The sequence below is a fragment of the Cherax quadricarinatus genome, chromosome 32 (assembly GCF_038502225.1).
Source record: "Cherax quadricarinatus isolate ZL_2023a chromosome 32, ASM3850222v1, whole genome shotgun sequence".
NCBI classification, from domain to species: domain Eukaryota; kingdom Metazoa; phylum Arthropoda; class Malacostraca; order Decapoda; family Parastacidae; genus Cherax; species Cherax quadricarinatus.
The window spans coordinates 36,768,503-36,788,056 of NC_091323.1; the positions used below are offsets into that span (position 1 = coordinate 36,768,503).

Consider the following 19,554-nt stretch of genomic DNA (forward strand, 5'->3'; position numbering starts at 1 on the left):
GAGGTTCAGTGATGCTGTGTGTAGGACACCAGAGGTTCAGTGATGCTATGTGTAAGTCACCAGAGTGTCAGTGATACTGTGGTAGGACACCAGAGGTTCAGTGATGCTGTGTGTAGGACACCAGAGGTTCAGTGATGCTGTGTGTAGGGCATCAGAAGTTCAGTGATGCTGTGTGTAGGACACCAGAGGGTCAGTGATGCTGTGTGTAAGTCACCAGAGGGTCAGTGATGCTGTATGTAGGACACCAGAGGTTCAGTGATGCTGTGTGTAGGGCATCAGAAGTTCAGTGATGCTGTGTGTAGGACACCAGAGGGTCAGTGATGCTGTGTGTAAGTCACCAGAGTGTCAGTGATACTGTGGTAGGACACCAGAGGTTCAGTGATACTGTGTGTAGGACACCAGAGGGTCAGTGATGATGTGTGTAGGACACCAGAGGTTCAGTGATGCTGTGTGTAGGACACCAGAGGGTCAGTGATGCTGTGTGTAGGACACCAGAGGGTCAATGATACTGTGTGTAGGACAGCAGAGGGTCAGTGATGCTGTAAGTCACCTGAGGGTCAGTGATGCTGTGTGTAGGACAGCAGTGGTTCAGTGATGCTGTGTGTAGGACATCAGTGGTTCAGTGATGCTGTGTGTAGGACACCAGTGGTTCAGTGATGCTGTGTGTAGGATACCAGTGGTTCAGTGATGCTGTGTGTAGGACAATAGTGGTTCAGTGATGCTGTGTGTAGGACCAGTAATTTAGTGATGCTGTAAGTCACCAGAGGGTCAGTGATGCTGTGTAGGACACCAGAGGGTCAGTGATGCTGTGTGTAAGTCACCAGATGGTCAGTGATGCTGTGTGTAGGACACCAGAGGGTCAGTGATGCTGTGTGTAGGACACCAGAGGGTCAGTGATGCTGTGTGTAGGACACCAGAGGGTCAGTGATGCTGTGTGTAAGTCACCAGAGGGTCAGTGATGCTGTGTGTAGGACACCAGGGGGTAAGTGATGCTGTGTGTAGGACACCAGAGGGTAAGTGATGCTGTGTGTAGGACACCAGTAATTCAGTGATGCTGTGTGTAGGACACCAGAGGGTCAGTGATGCTGTGTGTAAGTCACCAGAGGGTCAATGATGCTGTGTGCAAGTCACCAGAGGGTCAGTGATGCTGTGTGTAAGTCACAAGAGGGTCAGTGATGCTGTGTGTAAGTCACCAGAGGGTCTGTGATGCTGTGTGTAGGTCACCAGAGGGTCTGTGATGCTGTGTGTAGGTCACCAGAGGGTCAGTGATGCTGTGTGTAGGTCACCAGAGGGTCAGTGATGCTGTGTGTAGGTCACCAGAGGTTCAGTGATGCTGTGTGTAGGACACCAGAGGGTCAGTGATGCTGTGTGTAGGTCACCACAGGGTCAGTGATGCTGTGTGTAGGTCACCAGAGGGTCAGTGATGCTGTAAGTCACCAGAGGGTCAGTGATGCTGTGTGTAGGTCACCAGAGGGTCAGTGATGCTGTAAGTCACCAGAGGTTCAGTGATGCTGTGTGTAGGTCACCAGAGGTTCAGTGATGCTGTGTGTAGGTCACCAGAGGGTCAGTGATGCTGTGTGTAGGTCACCAGAGGGTCAGTGATGCTGTGTGTAGGTCACCAGAGGGTCAGTGATGCTGTAAGTCACCAGAGGTTCAATGATGCTGTGTGTACGTCACCAGAGGTTCAGTGATGCTGTAAGTCACCAGAGGTTCAATGATGCTGTGTGTAAGTCACCAGAGGTTCAGTGATGCTGTGTGTAAGTCACCAGAGGTTCAGTGATGCTGTGTGTAAGTCACCAGAGGTTCAGTGATGCTGTAAGTCACCAGAGGCTCAGTGATGCTGTAAGTCACCAGAGGTTCAGTGATGCTGTGTATAAGTCACCAGAGGTTCAGTAATGCTGAAAGTCACCAGAGGGTCAGTGATGCTGTGTAGGTCACCAGAGGGTCAATGATGCTGTGTGTAGGTCACCAGAGGGTCAGTGATGCTGTGTGTAAGTCACCAGAGGTTCAGTGATGCTGTGTGTAAGTCACCAGAGGTTCAGTGATGCTGTGTGTAGGTCACCAGAGGGTCAGTGATGCTGTGTGTAAGTCACCAGAGGTTCAGTGATGCTGTGTGTAAGTCACCAGAGGTTCAGTGATGCTGTGTGTAAGTCACCAGAGGTTCAGTGATGCTGTAAGTCACCAGAGGTTCAGTGATGCTGTGTGTAAGTCACCAGAGGTTCAGTGATGCTGTGTGTAGGTCACCAGAGGTTTAGTGATGCTGTGTGTAGGTCACCAGAGGGTCAGTGATGCTGTGTGTAGGTCACCAGAGGTTCAGTGATTATGTGTGTAAGTCACCAGAGGTTCAGTGATGCTGTAAGTCACCAGAGGTTCAGTGATGCTGTGTGTGGGTCACCAGAGGGTCAGTGATGCTGTGTGTAGGTCACCAGAGGTTCAGTGATGCTGTGTGTAGGTCACCAGAGGTTCAGTGATGCTGTGTGTAAGTCACCAGAGGGTCAGTGATGCTGTGTGTAGGTCACCAGAGGTTCAGTGATGCTGTGTGTAGGTCACCAGAGGTTCAGTGATGCTGTGTGTAGGTCACCAGAGGGTCAGTGATGCTGTGTGTAGGTCACCAGAGGTTCAGTGATGCTGTGGGTAGGTCACCAGAGGTTCAGTGATGCTGTGTGTAGGTCACCAGAGGGTCAGTGATGCTGTGTGTAGGTCACCAGAGGTTCAGTGATGCTGTGTGTAGGTCACCAGAGGGTCAGTGATGCTGTGTGTAGGTCACCAGAGGTTCAGTGATGCTGTGTGTAGGTCACCAGAGGGTCAGTGATGCTGTGTGTAGGTCACCAGAGGTTCAGTGATGCTGTGTGTAGGTCACCAGAGGTTCAGTGATGCTGTGTGTAGGTCACCAGAGGTTCAGTGATGCTGTGTGTAGGTCACCAGAGGGTCAGCGATGCTGTGTGTAGGTCACCAGAGGTTCAGTGATGCTGTGTGTAGGTCACCAGAGGTTCAGTGATGCTGTAAGTCACCAGAGGGTCAGTGATGCTGTGTGTAGGTCACCAGAGGTTCAGTGATGCTGTGTGTAGGTCACCAGAGGGTCAGTGATGCTGTGTGGTCACCAGAGGTTCAGTGATGCTGTGTGTAGGTCACCAGAGGGTCAGAGATGCTGTGTGTAGGTCACCAGAGGTTCAGTGATGCTGTGTGTAGGTCACCAGAGGGTCAGTGATGCTGTGTGTAGGTCACCAGAGGTTCAGTGATGCTATGTGTAGGTCACCAGAGGGTCAGTGATGCTGTGTGTAGGTCACCAGAGGGTCAGTGATGCTGTGTGTAGGTCACCAGAGGTTCAGTGATGCTGTGTGTAGGTCACCAGAGGGTCAGTGATGCTGTGTGTAGGTCACCAGAGGTTCATTGATGCTGTGTGTAAGTCACCAGAGGTTCAGTGATGCTGTAAGTCACCAGAGGTTCAGTGATGCTGTAAGTCACCAGAGGTTCAGTGATGCTGTGTGTAAGTCACCATAGGTTCAGTGATGCTGTGTGTAAGTCACCAGAGGTTCAGTGATGCTGTGTGTAAGTCACCAGAGGTTCAGTGATGCTGTGTGTAGGTCACCAGAGGGTCAGTGATGCTGTGTGTAGGTCACCAAAGGTTCAGTGATGCTGTAAGTCACCAGAGGTTCAGTGATGCTGTGTGTAGGTCACCAGAGGTTCAGTGATGCTGTGTGTAGGTCACCAGAGGTTCAGTGATGCTGTGTGTAGGTCACCAGAGGTTCAGTGATGCTGTGTGTAAGTCACCAGAGGGTCAGTGATGCTATGTGTAGGTCACCAGAGGTTCAGTGATGCTGTGTGTAGGTCACCAGAGGTTCAGTGATGCTGTGTGTAGGTCACCAGAGGGTCAGTGATGCTGTGTGTAGGTCACCAGAGGTTCAGTGATGCTGTGTGTAGGTCACCAGAGGTTCAGTGATGCTGTAAGTCACCAGAGGGTCAGTGATGCTGTGTGTAGGTCACCAGAGGTTCAGTGATGCTGTGTGTAGGTCACCAGAGGGTCAGTGATGCTGTGTGTAGGTCACCAGAGGTTCAGTGGTGCTGTGTGTAGGTCACCAGAGGTTCAGTGATGCTGTGTGTAGGTCACCAGAGGGTCAGTGATGCTGTGTGTAGGTCACCAGAGGGTCAGTGATGCTGTGTGTAGGTCACCAGAGGTTCAGTGATGCTGTGTGTAAGTCACCAGAGGTTCAGTGATGCTGTGTGTAAGTCACCAGAGGGTCAGTGATGCTGTGTGTAGGTCACCAGAGGTTCAGTGATGCTGTGTGGTCACCAGAGGGTCAGTGATGCTGTGTGTAGGTCACCAGAGGGTCAGTGATGCTGTGTGTAGGTCACCAGAGGTTCAGTGATGCTGTGTGTAGGTCACCAGAGGTTCAGTGATGCTGTGTGTAGGTCACCAGAGGGTCAGTGATGCTGTGTGTAGGTCACCAGAGGTTCAGTGATGCTGTGTGTAGGTCACCAGAGGGTCAGTGATGCTGTGTGGTCACCAGTGTCAGTGATGCTGTGTGTAGGTCACCAGAGGGTCAGTGATGCTGTGTGTAGGTCACCAGAGGTTCAGTGATGCTGTGTGTAGGTCACCAGAGGTTCAGTGATGCTGTGTGTAAGTCACCAGAGGTTCAGTGATGCTGTGTGTAAGTCACCAGAGGTTCAGTGATGCTGTAAGTCACCAGAGGTTCAGTGATGCTGTAAGTCACCAGAGGTTCAGTGATGCTGTAAGTCACCAGAGGTTCAGTGATGCTGTAAGTCACCAGAGGGTCAGTGATGCTGTGTGTAGGTCACCAGAGGTTCAGTGATGCTGTGTGTAGGTCACCAGAGGTTCAGTGATGCTGTGTGTAAGTCACCAGAGGTTCAGTGATGCTGTAAGTCACCAGAGGTTCAGTGATGCTGTAAGTCACCAGAGGTTCAGTGATGCTGTGTGTAAGTCACCAGAGGTTCAATGATGCTGTGTGTAGGTCACAAGAGGTTCAGTGATGCTGTGTGTAAGTCACCAGAGGGTCAGTGATGCTGTGTGTAGGTCACCAGAGGGTCAGTGATGCTATGTGTAGGTCACCAGAGGGTCAGTGATGCTGTGTGTAGGTCACCAGAGGTTCAGTGATGCTGTGTGTAAGTCACCAGAGGGTCAGTGATGCTGTGTGTAGGTCACCAGAGGGTCAGTGATGCTATGTGTAGGTCACCAGAGGGTCAGTGATGCTGTGTGTAGGTCACCAGAGGTTCAGTGATACTGTGTGTAAGTCACCAGAGGTTCAGTGATGCTGTGTGTAAGTCACCAGAGGTTCAGTGATGCTGTGTGGTCACCAGAGGTTCAGTGATGCTGTGTGTAGGTCACCAGAGGGTCAGTGATGCTGTGTGTAGGTCACCAGAGGTTCAGTGATACTGTGTGTAAGTCACCAGAGGTTCAGTGATGCTGTGTGTAAGTCACCAGAGGTTCAGTGATGCTGTGTGGTCACCAGAGGTTCAGTGATGCTGTGTGTAAGTCACCAGAGGTTCAGTGATGCTGTGTGGTCACCAGAGGTTCAGTGATGCTGTGTGTAGGTCACCAGAGGTTCAGTGATACTGTGTGTAAGTCACCAGAGGTTCAGTGATGCTGTGTGTAAGTCACCAGAGGTTCAGTGATGCTGTGTGGTCACCAGAGGTTCAGTGATGCTGTGTGTAAGTCACCAGAGGTTCAGTGATGCTGTGTGGTCACCAGAGGTTCAGTGATGCTGTGTGTAGGTCACCAGAGGTTCAGTGATACTGTGTGTAAGTCACCAGAGGTTCAGTGATGCTGTGTGTAGGTCACCAGAGGTTCAGTGATGCTGTGTGTAGGTCACCAGAGGTTCAGTGATGCTGTGTGTAGGTCACCAGAGGTTCAGTGATGCTGTGTGTAGGTCACCAGAGGTTCAGTGATGCTGTGTGTAGGTCACCAGAGGTTCAGTGATGCTGTGTGTAGGTCACCAGAGGTTCAGTGATGCTGCGCCTTTACTTACATAATAACACATTTATAAACACTACAAACATTTTCATATAAATGTTATCGAGTATTTATATCACAATGTTCGACATAAACACAGAACCGTAGCATACTGGTCTGCGGTTCGAATCCCAGGACAGAAAGGCAACTACCCTAGATTTTACCAAATATTTTTTGACGAGGAAATGTGAAAAATTCTTCTGCAATTTTTTAATACCGAGCTGACAACATTCCTAACAGCTTTCAGATACATGACTGAGTACTTAACACCAGTGTTGAAACCGTAGGTTAACACAACACCGTATTGTACACCGGCAATACAGTGTTGCCACAAAAAAACATGAATAAAAATTCAACTGACGTATTATTAAATACCTCACTGTTGATAAATATAAATTACGTCAAGACAGAGAAGTGAAAGTTGGGTCACTGGTGGAGCGGGAGAACATGTGCTTTCTGACCATAACAGTGTGTGAAAATTAGACACGTGCAACATCTGGGTATCTTTATTATGGAGGTTTCGCCATCCAGTGGCTTTATCAATACAAATTCAAGGACATTACTGGAAGACAGTAGAACTATGTATAGAAGACGAGGTAATCAGTCCCTCAACCTCGGATTTGAGTACCGCAGTCTTGAAGATTCCGGTCTTATGTATATAGTTCTTCTGGCTTCCAGTTATGTCCTGGAAGTTGTATTGATAAAGTCACTGGATGGCGAAACGTCTACAATAAAGATACCCAGATGTTGCACATGTGTCTAATTTTCATCTTGTCGGTATTGTGTACCATTCATGTACATAACAGAATATAGGCAGAACAGGTAATGAAGATGTTATAACAGTATCAACAGGGACAACAGGACGATACAACTGTACACAGGTAAAGACAAGAACTATCAATAAATAACAAAAAGGCACAATACCGTGACTGGAACGATACACAAATAACCCACACATAAAAGAGAGAAGCTTACGACGACGTTTCGGTCCGACTTGGACCATTTACAAAGTCACACAGTGTGTGTGTATAAACTGTTTACAACATCGACGAGCTGATAAACGAGACCCTTGTCCAACATTTGAGTATCTTTATTCCGGAAACGTTTCGCCAGCCAGTGACTTCTTTAGTCCAATACAGAGAAAGGTGGGTAAAAGTGCAACTTCTTTGTCAAGATTGATGGACTGAACACATCGACACCAGGATGAGGGACTGATTATCTCAAACTCCTTCTCATCTTCCACCTTTCTCTGTATCGGACTGAAGAAACCATTACGTGGCGAAACGTTTCCAGAAAAAAGATACCCAAATGTGGCACATATGTCTCATTTATCAAAGAAGTGTTGGAGTGAGAATAACCTGTGCTTCCTACCATAACTAATGTCAATTACGTGTAAGACTAAGTCTGGTACAGAAGTGTCTCACTGCCTCCCTCCTGCTCTTCTAAGAATATAATATCACGTGGTGAACATTCTTAGTGTATCATGTACATGTACACAAGTAACACCTACAAAGTACTTACATTTAGTGTACACTTATGTTACTTTCCACTGTGTTTTTAATCATTCTTATATTGTAACATTTCCTCTCCAATGAATGTTATAGGGCAGATAGAAGCCTGAGTAGATCTATAACCCACTTGCAATGTGAACAAATTGATGATGTAGTGGCCTGGCGTAGGCTTGGTTACAAGTACTGAATGATGTTGTAGTGGCCAGGCTTAGGCTTGGTTACAAGTATTGAATGATGTTGTAGTGGCCAGGCTTAGCCTTGGTTACAAGTACTGACTGATGTTGCAGTGGCCTGGCTTAGGCTTGGTTACAAGTACTGACTGATGTTGCAGTGGCCAGGCTTAGCCTTGGTTACAAGTACTGACTGATGTTGCAGTGGCCTGGCTTAGGCTTGGTTACAAGTATTGAATGATGTTGTAGTGGCCAGGCTTAGCCTTGGTTACAAGTACTGACTGATGTTGCAGTGGCCTGGCTTAGGCTTGGTTACAAGTACTGACTGATGTTGCAGTGGCCAGGCTTAGCCTTGGTTACAAGTACTGACTGATGTTGCAGTGGCCTGGCTTAGGCTTGGTTACAAGTACTGACTGATGTTGCAGTGGCCAGGCTTAGGCTTGGTTACAAGTACTGATATTGTAGTGGCCTGGCTTAGGCTTGGTTACAAGTACTAACTGATATTGTAGTGGCCTGGCTTAGGTTTGGTTACAAGTACTAACTGATATTGTAGTGGCCAGGCTTAGGCTTGGTTACAAGTACTAACTGATGTTGTAGTGGCCTGGCTTAGGCTTGGTTACAAGTACTGACTGATGTTCTAGTGGCCAGGCTTAGGCTTGGTTACAAGTACTGACTGATGTTGCAGTGGCCAGGCTTAGGCTTGGTTACAAGTACTGACTGATGTTGTAGTGGCCTGGCTTGGGCTTGGTTACAAGTACTGAATGATGTTGTAGTGGCCTGGCTTAGCCTTGGTTACAAGTACTGACTGATGTTGTAGTGGCCTGGCTTAGGCTTGGTTACAAGTACTGACTGGTGTTGTAGTGGCCAGGCTTAGGCTGGGTTACAAGTACTGATATTGTAGTGGCCTGGCTTAGGTTTGGTTACAAGTACTAACTGATATTGTAGTGGCCTGGCTTAGGTTTGGTTACAAGTACTAACTGATATTGTAGTGGCCAGGCTTAGGCTTGGTTACAAGTACTAACTGATGTTGTAGTGGCCTGGCTTAGGCTTGGTTACAAGTACTGACTGATGTTGTAGTGGCCAGGCTTAGGCTTGGTTACAAGTACTGACTGATGTTGTAGTGGCCAGGCTTAGGCTTGGTTACAAGTACTGACTGATGTTGTAGTGGCCAGGCTTAGGCTTGGTTACAAGTACTGACTGATGTTGTAGTGGCCAGGCTTAGGCTTGGTTACAAGTACTGACTGATGTTGTAGTGGCCAGGCTTAGGCTTGGTTACAAGTACTAACTGATATTGTAGTGGCCTGGCTTAGGCTTGGTTACAAGTACTAACTGATATTGTAGTGGCCTGGCTTAGGCTTGGTTACAAGTACTGACTGATGTTGTAGTGGCCAGGCTTAGGTTTGGTTACAAATACTGATTGATGTTGTAGTGGCCTGGCTTAGGCTTGGTTACAAGTACTGACTGATGTTGTAGTGGCCTGGCTTAGGTTTGGTTACAAGTACTGACTGATGTTGTAGTGGCCAGGCTTAGGCTTGGTTACAAGTACTGACTGATGTTGTAGTGGCCAGGCTTAGGCTTGGTTACAAGTACTGACTGATGTTGTAGTGGCCAGGCTTAGGCTTGGTTACAAGTACTTCTGGCAGTTTGGGAGACACACAGATGATAATCAAACTAAATACAAATTATGTGGTCAGGCATATGGTCACTGTCTTGAACACTATGTGCTTAATTGTCCATTTATTGAGGAATACAGAGACAGACAGTATAATAACCTATGTGACATGTCAAGATATCTTATTAATGAAAATAAGATACCAGATATACTAAGCAAATTCCCTAAATTTGCTTGCAACAGGTAAGTAAACTATAGATATGAAGATATAAATCCAAATGTACACCTGTTAACCCTTTTGGGGCCTAGTTCCTAGGCCTTTTGTGTATCCATATGTTCTTGCGCTACCCTCCACAGGATGGATATGGGGTGCACAATAAACTAGCCACTTCGGTGGCACAATCAAATCTCTCCAATTCACCAAAAGCCCAGACTTTTGGGTCCGTACTTAACCAATCAGTTACAATTGTTGTAACATCACAATGTTCCTCTCCCAGGTGCGGGTGTTTGGTGAATTATTGCAGCCACAGTATTAGGACTGTCTACATCTCCAGCTGAAGAGGTGTGGTCCCAGACCGGGCCAAGAGCAGCCATGATATCAGGATCCTTTAACGGGCACGTCAGTTCCTCTGTTTTCTAGTATGTTATTTTTCACTGTTATCTATCTTGTCCATAATTATTATCACATTCGCTTTATCTGTTTCGTAAGATGAAGTCCAGGATCTTTCCTTAATTCATGGCATAACTTAACAAATCTTTGAGGACAACTGTGTTGTAGATGTCTGAGACAGGGAAACCTCACACGCCTCTTAAGAGAGATATAACAGATATACCGTCTACATGTGTAGACGGTATATCGACAAGGAATAAAGGATTCTGGACCCAAGTAATATAAGTTAGATAAGATTTGTCAGGAAACAGGACATGTTTCCTGGCGGGTCTTGGTCATGCGATGACTCGCCAATGGAGCGTTTGTGTCGTCTGACCGAGGCCTTCCGCTGGCTTACCGGTCCACCCCTTTAAAAATTAAGGTCAAGTACAACAGGTTCATGTATGTAGCGAGGCCACACCACCTGCTACACCCACACTGTTGCCAATGTTATCTTATACACTTCTGGAACACCAGGAGACCATCAGCCACAACCATAACAATGTTAACACTCGACATTAGCCAGGTCACTCTCAGTTATCACCAGGTCACTCTCAACCATCACCAGGTCACTCAACTATCACCAGGTCACTCAACTATCACCAGGTCACTCTCAACCATCACCAGGTCACTCTCAACCATCACCAGGTCATGATTAACGGCATATTATATTAATTTTAAGGCCTATGCAAAATTTATTGCAAATATTGCAACACGGTTGCATAACGGTTCATCATAATTTTGACACTGTTGCTTGAGGGCACCACCAAACTATACTGAATATTTTTTCAGCTTTCTGCCTCGTCAATAAAGCCAGATATACATGGAGTAATTATAATATTAAGAAGAGAGATATTAAATTAGAGATTCTGGTTATAGTTTGACAGACTGGTCAGAAAGTCAAGTAATTATATAACACAGTGGTTTCAAGACTTTCTCTCAGACTATCAACCCAACCAGGGTTTGTTTTTTCTCTGTGTTGGAGGAGACTGTTGCTTCTGCTGGTCCATATATCTACCACAGTCTGGCTGATCTGGTAGGATCTCATGACTGTGGTGACGTGGTGCAGGACCTCATGACTGTGGTGACGTGGTGCAGGACCTCATGACTGTGGTGATGTGGTGCAGGGTCTCATGACTGTGGTGATGTGGTGCAGGACCTCATGACTGTGGTGACGTGGTGCAGGACCTCATGACTGTGGTGATGTGGTGCAGGGTCTCATGACTGTGGTGACGTGGTGCAGGACCTCATGACTGTGGTGATGTGGTGCAGGGTCTCATGACTGTGGTGATGTGGTGCAGGACCTCATGACTGTGGTGACGTGGTGCAGGACCTCATGACTGTGGTGATGTGGTGCAGGGTCTCATGACTGTGGTGATGTGGTGCAGGGTCTCATGACTGTGGTGATGTGGTGCAGGACCTCATGACTGTGGTGACGTGGTGCAGGACCTCATGACTGTGGTGACGTGGTGCAGGACCTCATGACTGTGGTGACGTGGTGCAGGACCTCATGACTGTGGTCACGTGGTGCAGGACCTCATGACTGTGGTCACGTGGTGCAGGACCTCATGACTGTGGTGACGTGGTGCAGGACCTTATGACTGTGGTGACGTGGTGCAGGACCTTATGACTGTGGTGACGTGGTGCAGGACCTCATGACTGTGGTGATGTGTAGGAAGCACTCATGACAGTAATGGTGTGATGGAGAGCTTAATGTGTGATGAAGGTGATGAGTGATGACTGGAGGCTGGTGTGTTGTGACTGGAGGCTGGTGTGTTGTGATTGATGACTGGAGGCTGGTGTGTTGTGATTGATGACTGGAGGCTGGTGTGTTGTGATTGATGACTGGAGGCTGGTGTGTTGTGATTGATGACTGGAGGCTGGTGTGTTGTGATTGATGACTGGAGGCTGGTGTGTTGTGATTGATGACTGGAGGCTGGTGTGTTGTGATTGATGACTGGAGGCTGGTGTGTTGTGATTGATGACTGGAGGCTGGTGTGTTGTGATTGATGACTGGAGGCTGGTGTGATTGATGACTGGAGGCTGGTGTGTTGTGATGACTGATGACTGGTGTGTTGTGATTGATGACTGGAGGCTGGTGTGTTGTGATTGATGACTGGAGGCTGGTGTGATTGATGACTGGAGGCTGGTGTGTTGTGATGACTGATGACTGGTGTGTTGTGATGACTGATGACTGGTGTGTTGTGATGACTGGAGGCTGGTGTGTTGTGACTGGAGGCTGGTGTGTTGTGACTGGAGGCTGGTGTGTTGTGACTGGAGGCTGGTGTGTTGTGACTGGAGGCTGGTGTGTTGTGACTGGAGGCTGGTGTGTTGTGACTGGAGGCTGGTGTGTTGTGACTGGAGGCTGGTGTGTTGTGACTGGAGGCTGGTGTGTTGGAAGGCTCCACAGGTAGCACTGCCCTCATTAACTTACCTGGTAATTATCAGTAGTGATGGAGGAGTGTACCTGGCTCACTGCTTCACCACTCACTACCTCTACACTCGCACTCTACAACTTCACTCGCTAATTCACTGCTACAACCAGCTTTTTCCTCACCCATCTACAACACAAAATTAACACAAACTTTTAATTTTAAGTTGCGTACACTTAGTTCAGTAGTTGCTTATGTTCTGTGTTTTCTTCTCATTTTCCTGCTGGAGTACTTGTGTGGGGTGATGTGGACTCTTGTTTGTGAGGCGAGTACACTCTCACTGGTAGAACTACGAGGACAAGTGTGTGTCACAAGCTTACACTTAGCGAAGGTGAACCTCAGGTTATGAGGGAAGACTGTGTGTGAGTGAGAGAGAGAGAGAGAGAGAGAGGGCGTCGTGGGTGTGGCAACCCAGTCCTGACTGAGAGAACCATGGCGCCCCTCTCCCTTCCCTTCCTCCCTCCTCACACACCCCCTTCCCCACCCATGCCCCTCTTCAACATCCTCCCCCAACATCATCCTCCCCCCGCCCCCTCAATCTCCCTCCCCCCTCAATGATGTGCGGCCTAAGACCTGGAACTCACGACCCGCCTCAGGAAACACTTGTCCTGTTTCCTGACAAACCTTACCTAACCTAACCTCCCTCCTTACACACACACACACACAAACACACACACAAACACACACACACACACACACACACACACACACACAACAGGTGTTTATGTTTGAGTTCTGGCAGTACTGGCGGAGGATGGGAGAGTTACATCAACTTTATCTACCACTGTCAGGGAGCTACATCTTTATCTACCACTGTGAAGGACTTATATCTCCTTTATCCGACACACGAAATCGTAATAACATGATTGCTAACAAACCATACCACGGGCGGGGCTAGAACCCGCGGTCAGAGTGTTATAAAACTCCAGACCACTGTGATGGAGCTACATCTACGTCATCGACCAGTGTGAGGGTAATCAATCTACCAGCGTCAGTGTGTCATTAATGCAGGAGTGAGGGGTCAGACAAGTGTCAGGGGGGCGAGTAATGCAAGTATGAGGAGGAGGTCACTCTCCCCATCCAAGCAGGGAGGTCACTCTCCGTATCCAAGCAGGTAGGAAGGTCACTCCCTACTCTGACACAGTATAACAAGGAACAAGTCTGTGTGTTTGCAGATGATAGGTACAAAGTAATGTATAGATGGCAGAAGATGGACGTGCTGAGTAAGATCAGTTTTGGGAGACCAGGAAGAGTTGCCAGGAGTAAACCTTACACTGAACACCTTCCCTGAGGTTCACACCAGCTGAATAAACTGGTAATGTGTTCCAATTTCGTCAGTCAAATCTAACGACAATTTTGACGAATCTTAAATACCTTATTTTCAAAAATATTTGATGTCAATATATCCACCACGAGTATGTACTTCCCACTTGACGAAACCAGTTTAAAAAGATTTTTAAAAAATGCGGAGGTTTGCAAGACATTTGTACCGTAGCTGGGTTGGTAGCGCACTCAACTCACACACTCAGGTCCGTGGTTCGATCCCCGGTACTAGTGGAAACATTAAGATGTGTCTCCTTAAGATACCTGCTGTTCCTGTTCACCTAGCAGTAAATAGGTACCTTGGTGTTAGACTTGTGTGGGTCGCATCCTGGAGACAAAATGAACCTAATTTGGCCGAAATGCTCTGCATAACAAGATTCTTTCTATCCAGTATGTTACTGATGTCAGCTATGGTCTGTACAAGTTGTATCATGTGTTATTATGATATAATCAGTTAAATGGGTACTGCAATATTTTTATTGTGGTGTGTTAAGACTCGTGAGGCTGGCTAACATTACATTAAGTTCATTACTTGATGATCACCTCCAACCTTCAGCCTCGGATCCTCATCTCTCCTCTACACTTACACTCCCGCCGCCTAAACTGTGTCATTCACACACAGGACTGGCTTCCCCTCTAGTAGATCATTTACATATCAGGAATACTAGTGTACATTCATGATGAATGAATGCGTGTGCGTGCATGTGTGCGTGTTGTGGGGGTGGAAGCAGTGAGAGAGAGAGAGTAGAGCAATGGGGCCAAGATTACTATGATAATCAATAAACAGCTCCTCGCTACACTCACACCCGAAGCTGTGTGTCCTCGCCCATACCAACCCACACTGTGAGCCACCTTCCTTCATCCACCCCCTACCATGCACCTTCCGTCATGCCCACAACATAGTTACTATAGAGGATCTTCCCTCATCTACCCCCCCCCCCACGAGGTTAAGAGTAAATGCCCACACCATGGACAATGTAGGGAGGACCTTCCCTCAGGTGAAGATACAAACATGGCTGACACAGGTGGAGTATGACAACGGATATACTGCCGTAGGGAAGCCAACAGGTGATCACAAAGGAAACGGTGAGTTATGCTTATATATATATAACACTGGTCAAGAAGAGGTCATATGACTAACAGACAAAGGTAGGTGTGACCAAATGTAAGAGACGTCATGTGGTCACATGACCAGGAGAAAAAAAAGGGCAGCTGCGCCCATATGTAACAGAAGAGAAGAAACCAGCAATATTATTGTCGTCAGGAGAGACGTGTATTAAAGTTATTTCTGGCCAGATCTTAGAACTCACGCAGTGCCACTACCACCAACAACACAAGCTTAGTGCCACCAACACAAGCACAGTGCCACCAACAACCAGGTTGTTGGTGCAGGCATTCAGCAGGGCAACACAGACATCAGAACCCAGCAAGTTATTATCTAGGATCCTCTGGATAACCTGGTTATTTATCTACTCAAGGCGCTACCTTTGTTGTGAATCTGAATTTTTCCAACTTGAAACCATTGCTGCGAGTCCTGTCTTGGGTGGAAATTTGCAGCACGCTATTTACATCCTCTTTATTTATTCCTGTTTTCCATTTATACACCTCGATCATATCCCCCCTAATTCACCGGGTGTAGTGTTGGCAACCTCGCTATGCAGGGTATAGGGCCAACCCTGGCAACCTCGCTATGCAGGGTATAGGGCCAACCCCGGCAGCCTCGCTATGCAGGGTATAGGGCCAACCCTGGCAACCTCGCTATGCAGGGTATAGGGCCAACCCTGGCAACCTCGCTATGCAGGGTATAGGGCCAACCCCGGCAGCCTCGCTATGCAGGGTATAGGGCCAACCCTGGCAACCTCGCTATGCAGGGTATAGGGCCAACCCTGGCAACCTCGCTATGCAGGGTATAGGGCCAACCCTGGCAACCTCGCTATGCAGGGTATAGGGCCAACCCTGGCAACCTCGCTATGCAGGGTATAGGGCCAACCCCGGCAGCCTCGCTATGCAGGGTATAGGGCCAACCCTGGCAACCTCGCTATGCAGGGTATAGGGCCAAACCTGGCAACCTCGCTATGCAGGGTATAGGGCCAACCCTGGCAACCTCGCTATGCAGGGTATAGGGCCAACCCTGGCAACCTCGCTATGCAGGGTATAGGGCCAACCCTGGCAGCATCGCTATGCAGGGTATAGGGCCAACCCTGGCAACCTCGCTATGCAGGGTATAGGGCCAACCCTGGCAACCTCGCTATGCAGGGTATAGGGCCAACCCTGGCAGCATCGCTATGCAGGGTATAGGGCCAACCCTGGCAACCTCGCTATGCAGGGTATAGGGCCAACCCTGGCAGCATCGCTATGCAGGGTATAGGGCCAACCCTGGCAACCTCGCTATGCAGGGTATAGGGCCAACCCTGGCAACCTCGCTATGCAGGGTATAGGGCCAACCCTGGCAACCTCGCTATGCAGGGTATAGGGCCAACCCTGGCAGCATCGCTATGCAGGGTATAGGGCCAACCCTATCACTGTACCCCTCACCATCACTGTACCCCTCACCATCACTGTACCCCTCACCATCACTGGACCCCTCACCATCACTGGACCCCTCACCATCACTGGACCCCTCACCATCACTGGACCCCTCACCATCACTGGACCCCTCACCATCACTGGACCCCTCACCATCACTGGACCCCTCACCATACCATCCACAACAAACCGGCAACGTACACTTTTTTTCGCAGACTATTTAAAAACCATTATGAAAAATATCTCCTAAATCTATAAGTACAATAAAATAAACGATATGTCTTAATGTTAATATCTTAATATATAAATACGCCACAAAGTAAGAAACAGCAAGCAAAGATAACATGTTAGTAAAGCAAGATGATGGTGGTGGTTCGCAGCAGTTAAGGCTCCCATATACTTCATTAATGACATTAAAACCCAATTTCCTAGCTAAAGGCGCCTCAACTAGCAGTGTTCCCAAACTGTTAAGTTGATCATGAACGTTGATGAGAGGACCCATCATGTTACTGCTGTCAGTGTAGTAGACTGGTCTTCCACCTCTACCACACACCACTCTCTATCACTCACTTATACATTAATAAGGTAGCTTTATAACTAGTGCAGACAACAGTTGTAGTTACGTCTATACAGGTGTTTAAATTACCTGCCTGGTAATGTGATTCCTCACATCCAGGAATTACTTGACAATGTGAGAAATCAGGAATGCGCTTGGAATTTCACAACATTAACAGCATAAAGGCACTGTTAATGGTCCTAATCCAATCCAGGTGAATCCCACCGCTGCCACCATTTGTCGTGGGGGTTCGTCAGGAGGTGCTGGAGTAAGAAATACATACGTTGGATGTTTTTGAGGCGTATAATTAAGTCTTGAAGGGTAGCCCAGCCCTGCGTGTCGAGACTGCTATGCCTAGCGGAAAAGTAAGAGGGAGGCCTGTAGCTGGCGGTTCACATGCGAGGGGTCTCCTGACGTCACGGCTAGAAGGGACCCTTACTATATAAAGGAGTTGGGATTATCTGAGTGTACTACACAAGTACACAGTAGCCCTACTGACATCCTATGTGCGGGTTATTTGTATATGATTTCTATGGTGATCGGTCTTGTGTGTGTTGTTGGTGCTCACGGCATGCACACCAACGTATGGACAACAGTCTGGCTGATCTGAAACTGACTTGAGAAAATTAACGCGTTCTTCTTGAAGGCAGTTTGGCTCTGATTCCCCTTCTGTATGAAGGAAGGGTGTTGAGAATATAAATTATTTATCCTACTCGCTAAATACCGCTCTACTACCCACAGCCACACCAGGTACCTCCCTGCCCACAGCCACACCAGGTACCTCCCTGCCCACAGCCACACCAGGTACCTCCCTGCCCACAGCCACACCAGGTACCTCCCTGCCCACAGCCACACCAGGTACCTCCCTGCCCACAGCCACACCAGGTACCTCCCTGCCCACAGCCACACCAGGTACCTCCCTGCCCACAGCCACACCAGGTACCTCCCTGCCCACAGCCACACCTGGTACCTCCCTGCCCACAGCCACACCAGGTACCTCCCTGCCCACAGCCACACCTGGTACCTCCCTGCCCACAGCCACACCTGGTACCTCCCTGCCCACAGCCACACCAGGTACCTCCCTGCCCACAGCCACACCAGGTACCTCCCTGCCCACAGCCACACCAGGTACCTCCCTGCCCACAGCCACACCAGGTACCTCCCTGCCCACAGCCACACCAGGTACCTCCCTGCCCACAGCCACACCAGGTACCTCCCTGCCCACAGCCACACCAGGTACCTCCCTGCCCACATTATTATTATTACAATCAAGGGGGAAGCGCTAAACCCGGAGGATTATACAGCGCCTGGGGGGGTATGTGGAAGGCATTCAGGCTTAATTTGGGGAACTGGAGCACAGATCCAATTCCCTAAATCAAGAGCCCCTCACCAACATCAAGGAACCTTCCTTGAGGGGTCCCTGCCCACAGCCACACCAGGTACCTCCCTGCCCACAGCCACACCAGGTACCTCCCTGCCCACAGCCACACCAGGTACCTCCCTGCCCACAGCCACACCAGGTACCTCCCTGCCCACAGCCACACCAGGTACCTCCCTGCCCACAGCCACACCAGGTACCTCCCTGCCCACAGCCACACCAGGTACCTCCCTGCCCACAGCCACACCAGGTACCTCCCTGCCCACAGCCACACCAGGAACCTCCCTGCCCAGAGCCACACCTGGTACCTCCCTGCCCACAGCCACACCAGGAACCTCCCTGCCCACAGCCACACCAGGAACCTCCCTGCCCACAGCCACACCAGGTACCTCCCTGCCCACAGCCACACCCGGAACCTCCCTGCCCACAGCCACACCAGGTACCTCCCTGCCCACAGCCACACCAGGTACCCCCCTGCCCACAGCCACACCAGGTACCTCCCTGCCCACAGCCACACCAGGAACCTCCCTGCCCACAGCCACACCAGGTACCTCCCTGCCCACAGCCACACCAGGTACCTCGCTGCCCAGAGCCACACCTGGTACCTCCCTGCCCACAGCCACACCAGGAACCACACTGCCCACAGCCACACCAGGTACCTCCCTGCCCACAGCCACACCAGGTACCTCCCTGCCCACAGCCACACCAGGTACCTCGCTGCCCAGAGCCACACCTGGTACCTCCCTGCCCACAGCCACACCAGGTACCTCCCTGCCCACAGCCACACCAGGAACCTCCCTGCCCACAGCCACACCAGGTACCTCCCTGCCCACAGCCACACCAGGTACCTCCCTGCCCACAGCCACACCAGGAACCTCCCTGCCCACAGCCACACCAGGTACCTCCCTGCCCACAGCCACACCAGGTAACTCCCTGCCCACAGCCACACCAGGTACCTCCCTGCCCACAGCCACACCAGGAACCTCCCTGCCCACAGCCACACCAGGTACCTCCCTGCCCACAGCCACACCAGGTACCTCGCTGCCCAGAGCCACACCTGGTACCTCCCTGCCCACAGCCACACCAGGAACCTCCCTGCCCACAGCCACACCAGGTACCTGGCTGCCCAGAGCCACACCTGGTACCTTCCTGCCCACAGCCACACCAGGTACCTCCCTGCCCACAGCCACACCTGGTACCTCCTTGCCCACAGCCACACCAGGAACCTCCCTGCCCACAGCCACACCAGGTACCTCCCTGCCCACAGCCACACCAGGTACCTCCCTGCCCACAGCCACACCAGGTACCTCCCTGCCCACAGCCACACCAGGTACCTCCCTGCCCACAGCCACACCAGGTACCTCCCTGCCCACAGCCACACCAGGTACCTCCCTGCCCACAGCCACACCAGGAACCTCCCTGCCCACAG

At 49.7% G+C, this 19,554-nt stretch overlaps 1 protein-coding gene across 7 annotated transcripts in view; it reads right to left on the reverse strand.

Annotated features, from left to right (window-relative positions):
* The window catches only part of LOC128690237 (plasma membrane calcium-transporting ATPase 3), a 559,190-nt gene that overhangs the window by 118,390 nt on the left and 421,246 nt on the right, over positions 1-19,554 (reverse strand). Inside the window, exon 1 of one of the 7 annotated variants that reach the window (XM_070090716.1) lies at positions 12,345-12,762. The exons of the other annotated variants lie outside the window; for them this stretch is intronic. The gene's annotated coding sequence lies outside the window, so the exon portion shown is untranslated. Of the gene's footprint in view, positions 1-12,344; positions 12,763-19,554 lie in introns of those variants that run through there. 7 annotated transcript variants of the gene reach the window in all.